Source organism: Passer domesticus, chromosome 12, assembly GCF_036417665.1.
Source record: "Passer domesticus isolate bPasDom1 chromosome 12, bPasDom1.hap1, whole genome shotgun sequence".
Lineage (NCBI taxonomy): Eukaryota > Metazoa > Chordata > Aves > Passeriformes > Passeridae > Passer > Passer domesticus.
In genome coordinates, this window is record NC_087485.1 from 5,296,978 (window position 1) to 5,312,769 (window position 15,792).

Genomic DNA, 15,792 nt, shown 5'->3' on the forward strand with positions numbered 1-15,792 from the left:
GCTACTAGAGTTTCTTGCTGTGAGCCCTTATCAGTGGAGTCCTTGTAGAGCTGCTCATCAGCAGAGATCCTGCGGGCGAGCGCAGCGTTATTGCTTCGTCCCATGTGGCTTTTTTTATCAGTGCTGTTCTGGCTTCTAAACCTTCTGGAGATGCTGTAATTGGGTACTTTGGGGTGGCTTGGCTTTTTTATAGCATAAGTTAAGTTTTTAGACTGGGCTTTAGAAATAAAAATAAAAATAAAATACAGCAAAAGAAAGCAAAACAAAAGCAAGTAAAGTAAAGGAAAGAAAAGTAAAAGAAAGTTAAAGAAACTAAAATGAAAGGAAGTGAAGTAAAATAAAATGAAAAAGTAAAATAAGCATCTGTAGTTAGAAGAAAAGAAATGAAGTTCCAAATAAATAAATTCTACTTCTATTTCTTGGAGTGATCTAGGACAGCTGATGGAGATTGACACTCTTAAGTTACATGAATGTTTTGAACGTGTAAAGAATGCTTTATAAATTCAGCTTGGTTTGTGGTGATACACTTTCCAAATTAGGATACTGCGGAGCAGATTGTGAAATGGTGATTTACATGACTTGAGGATTTTGCTCCTTGTGATTAAACACAATAGCACTTCCTAAGGTTCCTTTTAGAATGCATTTTAAAAAATGTATTTAAATGTATGTAGAAATATATTTAAAATGCAGGTTATTTCCACAAATATAAAAATATCAAGCAAAAAGTGCATTTTTGAGTGCTGTGTAAAGTACAGCTGAGCATGTCTAGAATTGCAGCATTCTAAAAGAGGAAATAAAATTACAACCAAGAAAAATATTCAAAGTACCGTTTTTTGGATTTTTTTTTTTTCTGGCAGGAAAGTGAAAACATGGAGTTTTGTTGGCTCATTCTTCCTTTTGCAAAGGATTTAGTGCTGAGCTTTTACCTCGCTACATGATATACTGCAGTGAAATGCACAGAAATTTGGGATTAGATATGAGTTGTAACATCGAGTAAATTTTATGTTGAGAAATTTAGAGTGTGCCAAGCAGCCAGCTCCTCGGACAAAAGACTAACATGAATAGGTTAGAGAATTATTAGCCTCTAATAATAGATGATATACTATATATCAAGTAATGACTACTTACTATCCTGCATTTATCTGTTACACGATGTCCTTTTTAATTACCTACCCTGCCGCCACGGGGGCCGGCAGCTGGTGCAAGAAATGCTGCAAAGCTCATGCCTACTTCCCTCATAAAATGAAAATATCTTCCCAATCTGTGCCCTTGCAGTTGTTATACATGGGTTTCCCAGGGAAAAAAAGCATCCAAAGCACGTCTTTTTTGGACAGTAGTTTTTAAGGAAGGTTGTGTTACTGAAATTGTGTTTCGACACAGTTACATTCAGTGGAGAGCAAAACTCTACTCGACTGTGGCTCTTCCCTTCAGATTTTAATTCCTTCTGCTGCTTGTCTAGGTGAGGAACGGATAAAAATAGATTGTTAGATGAGGCTGTTGCTTTTAATTATATTCATAATGAGCATTCACCAGCCTTAATTCAATAGTGCAGTATAACGGGGGAGGGCAGGGTTGTTTAACCTCATTTCCTAAGGAAATGAGGCATACAGCATCCCACCACCCACCCACCTGGACCCAGGCCTCTCCTAACAATATGTGAATGCTTTCTAAGTGGGCTTGAAAGGGGACAGATATCTCAAAGGTTACATTTCCTCATGGAAATTGGGGTGAGTGCAGGGAAGATCTTCACTTTGGTGTGCCAGGCAGGTAAATTCAGTCATTATCTCTGCTGATGGCAGCCCATGGCCAGTGACATCCCCTGCCTGCTGGGAAACAGCAGACTTGCTGCTGGGGCTGAATTTTGGGATGGGCAACACTGGGCAAAAACAGAGGAAATCACCTTTGCTCCCAGTTTGTTTTCATGTAGGAGCATAAATTCTGGGAACCTCATTTTTCACTAATTCTCCCTGGTGTAATGTCAGTGCAGGCAGCCTCATGCTTTTGGTGAAATCAGGGCAGAATGAGAAGTTGGTTTTCTCTCTGAGAGCAGGACAAAGCTCAGTGAAAATTAGCCACTGTGCTTTTGGACCTGCAGTGTTGCAGGGGACCTTTCCCATGCTGTGCCCCCAAAAGACCAGCTCTCCCCCCTGCTTCCCTCCCTCCATCTGCTCCCACACCGACTGCTCTTGGAGCTGGCAGCACATTAATAAAAAAATGTAAGTTTTATGGGACAAAGTAAATAAGGCAATTCATATATCATTCCTAAGACACACAGAAAGGAGGCAGAGAAAAATAACCAACCGATATTTTATATGAGGATATTTCCATGAGTCAGCTCATTTTCACATTTCTGGGCTTCCAGCTGCAAGCTCTGCTGTGTTGGCTTATCTTCTACTCGAGGCCTGGCATGTGCCAGAAGTAGCTTATAATTGGCTGTGTTTCCCCTTTGTAAATGGTAATAATAGAGCCTTTATCAGCACAGAATGGCTAAAAATTTGGATGTCTTTAATTTCATCACAACTTGTAATTTTTTTCAGGTCTAATATTACACAAATAGATCTCAGAGCTCCTTGTTCAGGTTGTAGGGCTGACAGCAGAGGGGTTGATTTTTGTAGGTGGGATATTGAATTGCCCTTCAAATGTTCTCTAAGGAATGACCATAGAGCTGAATTTATCCTTTAACCCTTGTAGGAGGGGTTTCATTAACCCCTTGGCTTAAGAAAAGTCACAATGACTGTGGCTCAGCCTGGCTGGGAGAGGCTGATGCATTTCTTGTGGCAGCCTTGGTGTTTATTGCAGGGCAAAAATGCAAGGTATTTTCAATGTATTTTAATTTATTTGAGGTTTTCAATGAACTCACCTCAGCCTTCTAAACTCCTCTTGAGATTGCTTCCTGTGGATTTCAAAATGACTAAATATAACTGGGTGGGGGGAAAAAGCAGATCATTCAATACAATTTCTAAAGACAACCATGCAAGCTTTATAGAAAATGAATTTTAAATTTCTACATGGCAGAAGAATTTGGTTGATCACAGGCATAGAAAGAATGTTGCAAGATTTATTTGGCCAGTCACAACTTGAATTTTGAATAAATTCTGTCAAGCTGTTAAAAAAAAAAAAAGTGGAAATACATCACTTGACGCATTCAAATCACAAATATGTTTGAAGGGAACTGCAATCTGCTCAGAGATGTCCTGTGAATAAAAAAGATTTCACATGTGTTTAATATATTCCTTTTTGAAGAATTAATTGTCCACCAGCACTGACAAGCATGGGGGATGGAGGAGCGGAATGGGAGCGATTTGCAGTTCTTAGTGGGAATTAGTGGCATGACTATATTATAACAATCATAATTAAGCTTTGTACTTGAACAGTGCCTTTCCTTGGGGAATCTCAAGGCACTCTGTCAAATTTATGGGGAAATCCCTGGGAAATAAGTGATTTCCCTACAGATCTGCAAAAATTCAGTGGCAGAGCTGGGAGCAGACCCCAGGTCTCCAGTCTCCTGGACTCTGGCCCCACTCACAGCAGGAGCTGCCTGATTCCTGTCACAAATGGGGCAGAATTCAGGGGCTCCAGGAGCACAGTCTGGGGGTGCAGGCGGGTGCTAGCACAGTTGTGGTGGTGGACTTTTCATGGCAAAAAAAAAAAATAAAGTTAGGAAATCTTACATAAAGAAGTGGTGCTTTGAGCATCATTTGAAATTTCTCATCACGGCCGGAGTACTTACCAGAAAAATGTGCTCTACTTTATCTCAAAATTCTGCCTTTTTGCAAGAAATACAAAAGGAAATTATTTATATGTCATGAAGAAGACTCTGATGAGATGATCACAGGGGTCTGTTCTGTTTAAAATCCCTAAGGTTAAAAATCTGTACAACTTAATGTTTCTAACATGCTTTGAGACCTTCAGAGGCAAAGTCCCTTTGGACTCAGTAGAATGAATTGGCCTCCTCGAGTAAGCTGAATTGAATTTTGTGCGTAAGACAAGCAACATGTTACGTTATAGATTTGTTTGCTCCCCTGGCTCGTTTCACCAGTTTGTGCAGCCTGGTGAAAAACCAAACAAATTCACCTGACTGCACAGAGCAAAGCCAACAGTAAGTTTTTCAACTAAGTGCCTGCAGAGGATGACAAAGTGTTCAAAAGACAACTGGACTTAACATTATTGAGAATGTTTAAAGTGAGCAGTAAAACTTTAAACGTTGATTTGGTGTTTTACTGGAACAAATAGAGAGATTTAAAAATAGTAGTTAGATGCTGAAAAGCACAGCTCCAGTGAAAATGCCCATATTTGCTCTGAGTAAATCCTCTCCCTCCTGGGAGCAGGCTGAGTGTGGACAAGAACAGAGTTATTGGCCTCTCTTGTTAGGCCCAGGCTGCTCATTTGGCTTGATGATGTGCAAAAGGAAGTTTTTGGGTCCGTGTGAAGGACCCTGTCAAGGAGCAATGGGTAGTGCTCCTCTGGATGGGAGCATGAGGTGTTTTAGAGTTGTTGATTCCATGCAGAGAAATCCCGCCCCTCTGCCCGGGGACCAGGGGTCATGGCAGTGGCCTGGAGAGGGGCACTGCTCTCCAGCAGCCCTGCTGGCATCTCTGCAAGCCTCGGGTCAGAGGACCAAGGGTATCCCACCAGAACTGGGACAGTTGGCAATCCTCGTTCTTGTGCAGACTGTGTGAAATGCACACCATTCCCCAGAGCTTACAGGCACAGTTACAAATGAAGCAAAGATGGCAGGAATGACATTCCCTTGCTAATTATAGTGTGGTCCCATCTGTATATTTGGTGTTATGTCACCAACTCCAGCCTGCTTTTTTCTAGCAGGGAAATACTGCTGTAGGTCGAAGCTCAGAGCAAAAGCCTCCAGACCTCTAGTAATATTATAATTGCTTGTTCAATGGAGGAAAAACTCTATTTTTAAGGGCTACCTGTTGGAAATCTGAGAGCATGTTGGCTAAGGTGCTTTTTGGGTAATCCAACAGTCTGTGTTTAAAAAACACTTGCATGTGGATAAACATAACAGAGTACAATGGCTGCACATTTCATTGAACCCCACTGGCTCCACTGGCACCCTGTGCACGGCAGCAAAGCTGTGAGCTCAGGTCCATCCCTCCTGCATGGAAAAGGTGGGAGAGCAGCTACCTCCCTGGCCATCAACACTCTTCTTGGCTGCAGACTTTTGGTTAGTAGGCAGTCTGTGAAGAGTTTGGACTGTAGGACCTGTGCATTACCCTCCAGGAATTCCCTCAGAGAGATATGAGGACAGAAACTGCCCTACTGAATCACTCCATGGGGTATTTCCTTTCAATCCTCTTGAGGATCTCATGTGTCCTCCTAGGGATCTAGACACAGTCCTGGAGCCCACGTTTCTGTTTCTGTTGGGGGAGTTTCCTGGGTCCCTCTTGTAAAATGGTTGCAGTTTAGGACCTTAAAATTGCTCATGAAAGATGCCATTTGTCCCTCTGAAGGAGCCCATGGGGTGCTTCTTTCTTGCACATAGTACTTGTGAGCAGTATTGGTGATCTTCATGCTAAACCATATAGGACTGAGATTTTTAATTAGGGTAGAGGTGGGAGCCTCCAAATCTCATGTGATTAGAGAGTTCTCATAACTTTTACATTTATTATATAGTCCAATTAGCATATTTCTTACTTTAATGTCTCTATTGCCCTGTTCAATGTTGAAAATCCCAAAATAAGAGCACTTGCAAAAACTTTAAAGCCATTAAGTGAAAATAGTCCAGAAACAAAAATAGAAATGGGTGTCCCTAATTTAATTCACTGTTTGGGCTAAAAACAATTAATGAAACTTTGGCAAAACAAGGAAACACCATAAATAATGACAAGGAAACTAAAATCTGAAAACCATCCATTTCTCCCCCATCCACTGGTTGTGGGAGTGGCAAAAGTAATTTTAAAAAGTCAAATAAGCCACCTTAAAAGCAGACTTGTGTGAGGAGGTGGAGAAGAACTGTGCAAAGATGAATCTCTCAGGGCTTGCACCTGGACCTGTCCTGTGAGGTTAAAGCCCCTCTCTGCCCCCTGGTTTGCAGATACATCCCAGGGGTGTTTGGTGGAGTTCATGTGTAGGGAGGGAAGCAGATCCTCAAACAGCTTTATGGGTGAGGAGCTGCCACATGAAGGCCGTGGTGTCTCTGAAAGTCAAGAAGAATTTGTACCAGCAGAAATAGGCTCTTGGTTTCTTGTCATGCAGGAAGCCGTTGGTGGAGCTGGAATTTAACAAGTTCACAACTTAACAAGTCCCAGCCTAGTGTCTGGACTACCAGAATAGATTTTTTTCTCAAATACCCCCAATCGCTCAATGCTTTTGTGAAATTTCTGTCTCTCTGTACCCAGTGTCAGTCTCAGCTTAACAATGAAGGTAGTCCCAGAAAACTTCTCACAAATAAGCAACCTATGCTCCCTGTTATGAAAGCAACCTCCTACTGTCTTGTATATTAATTCTGTTCTTGTGGGGCACTGTAGAGGTTGAATTTTCTCTGCCTGGCATGGTAACTTTCATTGCTTTCATTTTTTTTTTTTTTTAGGAATTTCAAGTTTCTGAAAGGCTTAGAGTGAGCCATGAAGGCTCCACCTCTTTCTTGGCCCTGTAACCCGTGAGCAGTTCAGCTGAGGCTAGGAGATTTGTGTATAATGATTTGGGAAAGTTGTGAGTATAAATAGTAAGGAATTTGAGATGTTTTTCCCCTCTGTAATTCTACACTCAATAGCTTCCCCTTCCACCCTGCACATAAGGTGCTGTACCAAAACCATGGAAAGAATTTGTGGAGCTTCAGATCAAGGAAGTTCATAAGCTTGCAGGCTTTTTTCTTGCTTGCTCTTTTAAAAAATCTTATAATATCATCTCCTCTGGAGAATAGCATAGCCAGAGGACTTTACAAATTTTCACCAGATCCTCTCACCAGGAGCATTTGCCCCAGGGCAAAGGCAGGACAGCCCTCTGATCTCTCATGCACAGTGTGGTAAGGGCAGGAGCCTGGAATAAGTGTTTAGCCTCAGCTTTTTCCTTTCTTTTTTTCTCCTTTCTCTTTCTGGTAGCAGCTAGTGCTGAGAGAATGTGTTCAACCTTCTCTAAGCTCCAACCTCAGTCTTCCTTCCCATTCCACATCTCACAGATATACAGGGCCAAAGTATTGGGCTGCAGCACACAGAATACCAGAATCATTTAGGTTGAAAAGACCTCTCACACCATCGAGTCCAAGCTCAAATGATCAGGGTCATCTTGTCCCCAGCTCTCTGATGAAATGCCCATCCCTGGAGTCCCAGGACAAGACATTCCTGAGCACAGAGGTTGCCATTACATGTGGCAGCAGTGCTTGAAGCTTGGGACACCCCGGCCCAGGCATCTCTGTAATGGCAGGTTTGCTTTTAAGTGCCCCACAAGTTCCTTTCATGTCTATAGGCATCTTTGTCTTAATTTCTCATGTGCTTTAAACCCTGCACATAAAATGCAATGTAAACATCAGGACACCCTCACTTATTCTAACAGAAATATCATCTCTGAGCAGTATCGTGCAAATTCTCTGTAGCCCCCTTGTGATGTCAGCCCAGAGATGGGTCTCAGCTCTGCACTTCATCCCCAAAGCCTGATTGAGAGCCCCTTGTACAGCTCTACAATTACACTGACTTGGGCACAGATGATGGACAATCACAGCATTTATTTGTGTACCTTCGCTGCCAGGCATTTGATGTATGGTTTCATTTTTGAATCTTGACTTCATTTTGCACCATGATATTTGAACATGCAGATTTATAAATCAGGCCCCAGCATTATTGTTTAAAGAACCCTCAATGCTTTTGGTAAAAACCTGAGTAAGTATTTGTTATATTTAGAGGCAATTCTGCTTATTGTTTCTTCATACCATAAGCTTTTTACTGACCTAGATTTTGCTATTTCATTTTCCATTTGCTGTCCCGCAGTACATTTGCATGGAAAGAAAGTCTTTTGTCTTTTAGTGTTCCCTTGCACTTGCTATTTTATCCACAAGCCAAAATCACACTCACTGCCCTGTGATGGTGTGAAGAGCTTCACTGGAAGTGATTGTGTGGCTGAGGATCCTGGCTTCAAACTAGAAGTAACAAAGCCATTGCAGCTTTTAGCTTTGTAGAATCCTTGGCCTGCAGAGTGCTGGAGGACCAGCCTGCAGCAGAAGAGCATGCAAAGAGGAATGGTTTGTGTGTTTTCCAGCAGTAGCAATTTACAAAAAAGAAGAGTGGACAGAGTCAGAAACTGGCTTCCTTTCAGTCAGAGGGAATAACCTCTCCCTGGATATATATTACAACTATACCTAAAGACACAAAACAACATTTTGATTTTAATTCTGGTTTCAGTTTTAGCATGTCATTAAAGAGATACCTGTATTGACAGGAAGAGTTGTAATGCTTTTGGGGAGTTGTTATTATCGTATTACACGATTATGGTGTTTATTGCGGTGGTGCCCGAGGGCTGAATTTACAAACGCTGCGGATGGATTACATGGGTATTATGCTGCACACAGACATTTTGCTGCATGTTCATGTTGAAATCCTGTGAACTGGACAATGTAAACAAATTAACATTATCAGGGAAAACCTGTTTTTTAAGTTAACTTTCCCTGCAGACTATACTCGGCCAAAGGACACTTGCTCTTGCTCTTACATCTCCTCCATCTCAACCATGTTCAAAAATGTTTTTACTAGCACGTTAACCAAAACCTCATCCTTTTCAGAAAAAAAAGGCATGTTTTAAAATGCATTTGATCCAACCAGCTAGTATATTTTTAAACACGACAGTGTTATGTTTAACAGTGTGTTAGCATATGTCAATTAACTTGTTTCCGCAGAGTGCTGACAGAAGTGCCCCCATCACCGCCAGCCCTGAGGGGCCCTGGGGCTCAGTCAAGTCAGCAGAAGGGAGCTTGTGCCCACACCTCAGCCCACTGAAACTCAACACTGGCTCTCCTGGACAGTATTAGGGTGCTGGAAGAGGGCACAGTAGATTTGAAGTAATTTCTCCTTCTGCTGGCTGTGATCTGTGGGTAAACCCCCATGGTCGGGGAGATGCACCAGGGCTCCTCTGTCAGCACCCCAAATGATGTCTCCTGTGAGCACACACGTGAGCTGAGATGCTCTTGCTGCACACAACACCCTTCCAGACAGAATAAATAGAGACTTTTTCTCACACTGTCAGGAGATCACACCCCTTCCCTGTGCCAGATATAGATGAGATGGAGGAGAAAAGATGCACGTGCACGTGCCTGTAGCCCCTAAGTCTCCCTTGTGCCCAGAGGAGGTGTTGAGGATGGCTGTACATGTCTGGGGTGCTTTGTGTGCCAAGTCATGGCCATGGCCATGTGGGGTACTCACCTCCCCACTGCTCTGGACCACACTGGCCAGTGCAGAGGTAACACTTTAACCCATTCTTGGAAACAGCAGAGACTTGCATGTGCTGCTGGATAAAGCCCTGGGAATGTGGGAACTAACAAGTTGTATCCTGGCAGGACCTTCCTGTGCATCCCAGCCATGAAATGTTGCATGATGAGAAGTAAGTGGAGTGGGGAGCACACAAGTCAGGTCTCAGCAGCAGAGCAGGAATACACATTGCTTTCCCACAGGGATGTGGAAGTGCCTGTCCCTGTGTGGCAGCTGCAGAGACACCACTGGATATTTGACAGGGCTCATATGTCACTGCCTGTGCAGAGGGTGTGGGAAGGGTAAATACATGGGCAGTTATGGCAGAGGAGATGTCCAGAGTCTGTATCCCCATGCCCTGCTGCTGTAGGTTGCATGGTGTACCCATGTCCCTGCCAGACTCCATGTGCAGGAGCAGCCCCCAAGCAGACAGACCCACCTCTGCTGCTGCTCCTCATCCAGGGAATTTGGGCAACCTTCATTTCTCATTTCCAGATTATCAAATGCATGAATGATTCCCACGTGTTCTGGGACAGTGTTAATGGGAACGGTAGAAATACCTAGAATAAGTAGTGTCCAAAAATAGGTCTCTTGTCCTGCCAAAGTCTTGCACATGTTCTTAACTTTCCTGCCCTGGGAAGCAACTTCTGGCACCCTGCAGGGCAGGAGAGTTTTTCCATTTGCTTCAGTGGGTGGGGGATTTCATTCTGCCTTGCAGACCCGTGGATTTTAAAGGGACTGTCCATAAGGCACACTCGAGCTCTTTGCAGGGTCGAAGTGCTTTATATTTTTAGCACTGACACAATGGTCATGAGGGAAAAGCACGTATTTGCCCTGATGGAAGGGCATGGTCAGACATGCTGCTCTGCTGGGACTGCTTGGGGTCAAGTTGCTACTGGCCCTGAACCATTTCTTCGGGTGCTGCACCTTCCTGCTGCACAGCTTGGCTGCCATAATTGGAGCCGTGGAGCTGACCTACACCAGCCGAAACATGTTGGAAGTGGGGTTTTATAAATAGACTGCGTGGACAAAGGGTGTCTGCTCCAGGGTGTTTATGGGTCTGGGGAGAGGAGCTTGGGGCAGGGGATGGAGCCTGACAGCTCCTAGTGAAGCAGCACAGCCCTCTTTGCAAAACAGGGAGCGTGGTGCTGGCAGAGCCTGCGGCAAGCCCTCGGCACAGGGAAGGACGGAAAGGCCGTGACCTGGGGTGTGGGTGCTCAGCTATTTTCTCCCTGTGAGACTGGCTCCCAGGCTTTGCTCATGCAAACCCTGACAGATCCCATCTAAATGAGTAGTTGGAAATTATGTGCTCCCTCCCTGGTCTGGGCTGGAGCTGAATTCTGCTACCAGTCTCAGGGAGTAGATTTTGCTGCTGAATGCAATTAAAAGATCCAGAACTCGGCGCTGTGGGATCTTGCCCAGTGCTGGTAGTCAGGGTGATTGACATTGAATCCTTTGATTTCTCCAGAGGCATCATAATGTTTTAAACTTATTATTAATTACCAGTGTATTAATCTCAGAATAGTATTAACAGTATTTCAAAATATAATTTTATCCTGTCTGACCTGCTGGGGGAAAAAAAAAAAAAAAGCAGTTTTGGATGAACTGAACAACTTTATAGACACTGTGCTTTATAACCAGATAGATTTTCCCTAGTTAGTTCCATTTCTATCTAATACTGGTGGAAGATTAAAGATACTGAATCAATGACTGTAAAAACTTACATTAAAAATTTGCAGTAAATGAGAAGAGGAAAATTTCATTAGAAACATAAATTGTAGCAACTGGAATGCCTGCAACTTATTTTTAGTATTCTACTGACAGTCACACTTGAAAGCCTTTTTTTTTCCAAATGTTTTCTTTTCTCAGATTAAAAAAAAAAAAAAGAAGAAAATAACCTCTAATATTTTGAAATATAGAACTAATTACAGTACAGAGTGATCCTGGTCCCACTGAAGTCAACTGCAGCATTCTTTATGACATTGCAGGATAGTGCCTCTATTAAGAAATAGTAAGGAAATGAGATACTTTAAAGAGAAGGGTTTAAAATGAAATGGCTCTGTTGGCCTCTTTTGTAAAAATACCTTACAGCAACTTTTATCAAGTCAAAAGGTTCATTGAAAAGAGAGAAATTAAACGATGCTGCTCGTGGAGCCTGGCAAAACATGAAGTTAGCAACAAATATATCTCCAACCCAATTATAACATTCAAATCAAGGAGGAAAAAAATTATGAAATATAATGAAAGCTTTCTTTCTACTGAAAAAATCTACTTGGAGGTGTCCAGACCTAAGGGAATTACCAAGTCAGCATTATAGTGGGGAAAAATGTAATGTAAATGAGAGTGAAATAATCAAATTTTTCTGGTGGAAATAAGTGTAGTTGTTTGATGTAATTTTGACACACAGCATAATTTCAGCATCAACAGTAAAGTTTAAAGAATCAGTGTGTTTTCATGAGATTTCTGTACAGAAAAGCCATTCAATGGGAAAATCTAAATCAGACTTCCGTTTGCACATTGGCCCCTCTATAAGAGAAAGCCATGAATTATTTTAGTTGCAAATAGAAAAATAGAGATGACCCTTTTTCATTAATTTCTAGACATCTTTTCCACTCGAAAATCCAGCATGGTTGTGGCATATAAATCACAAGAAATGTGATGTGTGACTGGTTTTGTGCTCACAAAAATTGAACTTTTGTTTGTATCTCTAACACCAGCTCAGCCATTTAAAATTGCACAGTTTTCCACAGTGAGCTACACTGGACTCATGTCACTGTGTTTCTTGCAGATGTAATTTTTCAATATCATGGGGATATATCCCAAACAATTAAAACAATTAAAGTAGGGCATGTCTTCAGTATTTTACTCAGTCTCATAGTCTATATGAAATATATTTGTAATTTTGTGTTCATTTCCAAATGGAGACAGATTCACACACCCTCACAGCCAAACTCAGGACAAGAACCAACAATTAAATGAAGCCTGAGATCCAGTCCAAAGCAGGCATATACTCAATTTAATTTTTAAATAGCTTAATTAATAGTTTCAGCTAAAGCAAAGAAGTGAAAATGGGTCAAACTATGTAAACATTGGTTAGAAAAATACACTGTCCAGCCAAAGCATTGTAGAAGTGCTTTTAAGAAGAATGGCCTTTAAATTTAATTTAAACATGGGTTTCCAGCTTAGGTAAAAGCCCAGTTCAGACAAGGCCCAAGCCACTTTTTGTGCCACAAAGAATTACCGAGGTATGCTGAGAGTTTATTTAGTCCTTGCTTGTTCCGAGGCTGCGTTTCACCGTGCAGTCATCATTTTCTCCTTGCTGTCAGCACGCTGTTCCCTCTCGGCAGCTCGGAGCTCTCCGCCGCCGGGACCCGCGCGAGGGCTGCAAAACATCCTCTGCAAATATTGACTGGAATTTTGAAACGGGCTGGGAGGCGCTGCTATTGCACGCTGAGTGTTTGCCCTCTGCAAAGGTCCAGGTTCAAGTTCTTATTGACACGGCTGGGATGGGTGCTGGGGTCCCTTACATAAGTCTCAAGGCCAGGAGGGTGATTTCGCTCCAGAGTAGTCGAAGCAACACTGTGTGTCTTGTCTCACTTGGTATTACTCAGCAGCCCTCACTCCATGGGAACATACACTTGTTAACTTCTTGGCAGTTCCTGGATTCCAGAGGGGCAAAATTATAAAATGAAAGCAATTTCCCTCAATCCAGAGAATTACTGTATTACAGAGGAAACTATTCTTTACTCAGAAAAACCCTGTTTTTTTCAAAATTTTTCCATCATACTTAAATTTCAGTTTAAATGACCCAAGGGTGTCATTTGAAAGGGGTAAGAGTATTGTTTTTAAAAAACGTTTTTAATTATACAGTTGTGATATTCACATGCTCTCTGAACAGAGAGAAGCAGAGAAAGGAATGATCAAAACAATTCTTATCTCATTTGCTTCTCTCTGTTAGTGCCACATACAGTAGCATGATTCTATATATTTGTAGTATGAAGTTTCTGCTACACTGAGTTCTTTGCAGGTTTGCTGATTTGTAGTTAACTTCCAGGATCCTAACTTTTTGGTTAGAAAAACTGAAAGGTTTCTATTTGCTTGTGGAGTTTTGGATTTTTTTCTGTATTTTTTTAGCTTTAATTGGGTTAAGTTAATAAAAAGAAAAAAGAAGAATAGAAAAAATTTCCGATGAAAAGTACCAAGACCAGCTCAGATGCATTGCTTTAGGAAGATGTCACTGCCATCCCCTTCATCAGAACTTCTTACTGGTATTATAAATTTGGGAGTTTGATTCTAAACTTTGGCTAACTTTTATCACATGAGAATTTCCCCCAGTTCTTAGGTTTCACCTTGATTTGTGCAGAGGAGGTCATGCAGCAGAGGTTGGCAGTGTCTGAAGGTGTCTCTGCTCTTTGCCAGCCATCCCCTTTGGAGTGTGAAGTCAGGTTTGGGGGAGGAAGTCTGTGGTTGGTGGCTTTTTGTAGAGTACGTGGCTGGCAGATGAGACTGTTTTGGCCTTGCTGATCTGAACACTTTTGTTTCCATTGTAAAGGATGACACAATCTGTGCAGGCAACAAAATCCAGCTGGTTTTCCTCTCCACCTGCAGAACATCTGCAGCAGGAGGGGAACGTATCAAAGATCCTTATAATGAAGGACAGTTTTCATTGTTTATGTTCAAAAGCAAAACCACAACAGGAGACAATATCCCTTTCATGAGAATGAAGCAAACAAACATTTTGGGCTGGAGAACAGGCTGGATGAGCTGACCTACTCCAGCTTGTTTGAAAATTTAAACGTGTCAAAGGTTCTCTGCCAGGCAAATGGAAGATGTAGGAGAGGTTTTTATAAATGGCAGTTGGGCAATTAATGTTAACCATCAATATCAGAATGGCTTAGATTACATGATTAACTAGTAAGAGTTTTGAGCTGGCTGGTAATTTTAGATTAAATAGTCAGGCAGCCAGTGACTTGAATATTGATGAATATCCTGTGTTTTATTAATATGCATTCTCTATAAATTAGAGGCTTAGTACACAAAGAAGAATCCTAATGCTCTTGCTATTTTTCATTGCCACAGGTAGAGCTGAATAATTCATAACAATTAATTTATTTCACTGATTTAGCCTTTTGGGGCAGGGGGGAGGTAGGGGGGAAGTTGAGCACGAGTAGTCTGCAGGTAATCTTTTCCATGTTTATTTACGATAAATAACTTACCAGAGACATTTGCAGACTAATTCTTAGTTGTGGAGATATTTTTTGTATTTTAAATTGGAGAAATTTAGAGGAATATGGGCACAAGCGCAAGCAACCTGCCAGTCAGTACAAGAACACAAATGAATTTTAAATTGTAAAAAAGCCCAGCTAATTGCAAATACAACACATACAGGGTCAGGCTCATGTTGATTTGTATTGATTGGTGCAATGCTGGTTACATTGCATATTTCTGCTCTTCATTTAATTGATTTTAGTACTTCAGGACCAAAATTTCTTACAAATATTTATGTGGGCAGAATTCGTTGTCTGTATTTAGTCCCTAATTCACAGGTGAAATGCTGTCCCTTTTTGCAATCCAGGGAAGTTTTACCCTTCATTCTGAAATATTCAGGATTCTACCTGCTGATGGCAACATTCCTGAAAATCCTTTTTAGACCGAGCAGTAACTCATCCAGCATGACTGACACTTTATATTTGTGCAAAGTTTCAGAATATCCATATGCAGATTTTAATTTTTTTTATTTTTTATGCAGTGGGAGATGGTGCTGTAAATACGAGACAACATGTTGCAGCACAAAGATCATTTGCCAATCCTGCAGCTCAGGGAGGCTGCAGCCCTGTCTCACACTGATATCCTGAGCAGGTAATATCCAGAAACACACGAGGAGGAGGAGGAGGCTGCATGATTACTGCCTCTGCCTTTCTCTGGTTCTTACAACACACTCACAGCAGTGAGACTTGCATAGCACGCCATAAATCATTGCCTCATTATGCTCCTTCTGGAGGTTTGTTTAGGGCACCTATTCTAGTACTGGCTGCGGCAGATTTTTTGCTCTTCCCAGAAATTCCTCTCTGGTTTGATTTGCACACAAGGAAAAAAATCTCTTATTTTTGAAATAGTTTCTTAGTGTGCAGAACAATTTACATTACAGACCTGCATAGAGAAAGTAATTTCAGCAATGTCTGGAGGGGATTTTAATTTGTAGGTGGGTGATTTTGTTGAGAAGAGGCAATGGTTAAAGAAGGTTTTTGTGTTTTTGTGACTTATAAATATGAAGTATTAATAAATGAAACAGAAGGTCTTCCTTCCGTCCTTTCTTCCTTCTTCCCTTCTTGTCTGCCTTCCTTTTTGCTTTCCTTCTTTCATTCTTCTGTTTCCTTCATGC

General features: G+C 41.7%; 1 protein-coding gene across 3 annotated transcripts in view; it reads left to right on the forward strand.

Annotated features, from left to right (window-relative positions):
- Positions 1–15,792, forward strand: part of MAF (MAF bZIP transcription factor) — a 194,075-nt gene that overhangs the window by 42,201 nt on the left and 136,082 nt on the right. The window contains exon 3 of one of the 3 annotated variants that reach the window (XR_010346638.1): positions 6,548–6,669. The exons of the other annotated variants lie outside the window; for them this stretch is intronic. The gene's annotated coding sequence lies outside the window, so the exon portion shown is untranslated. The remainder of the gene's footprint in view (positions 1–6,547; positions 6,670–15,792) is intronic. 3 annotated transcript variants of the gene reach the window in all.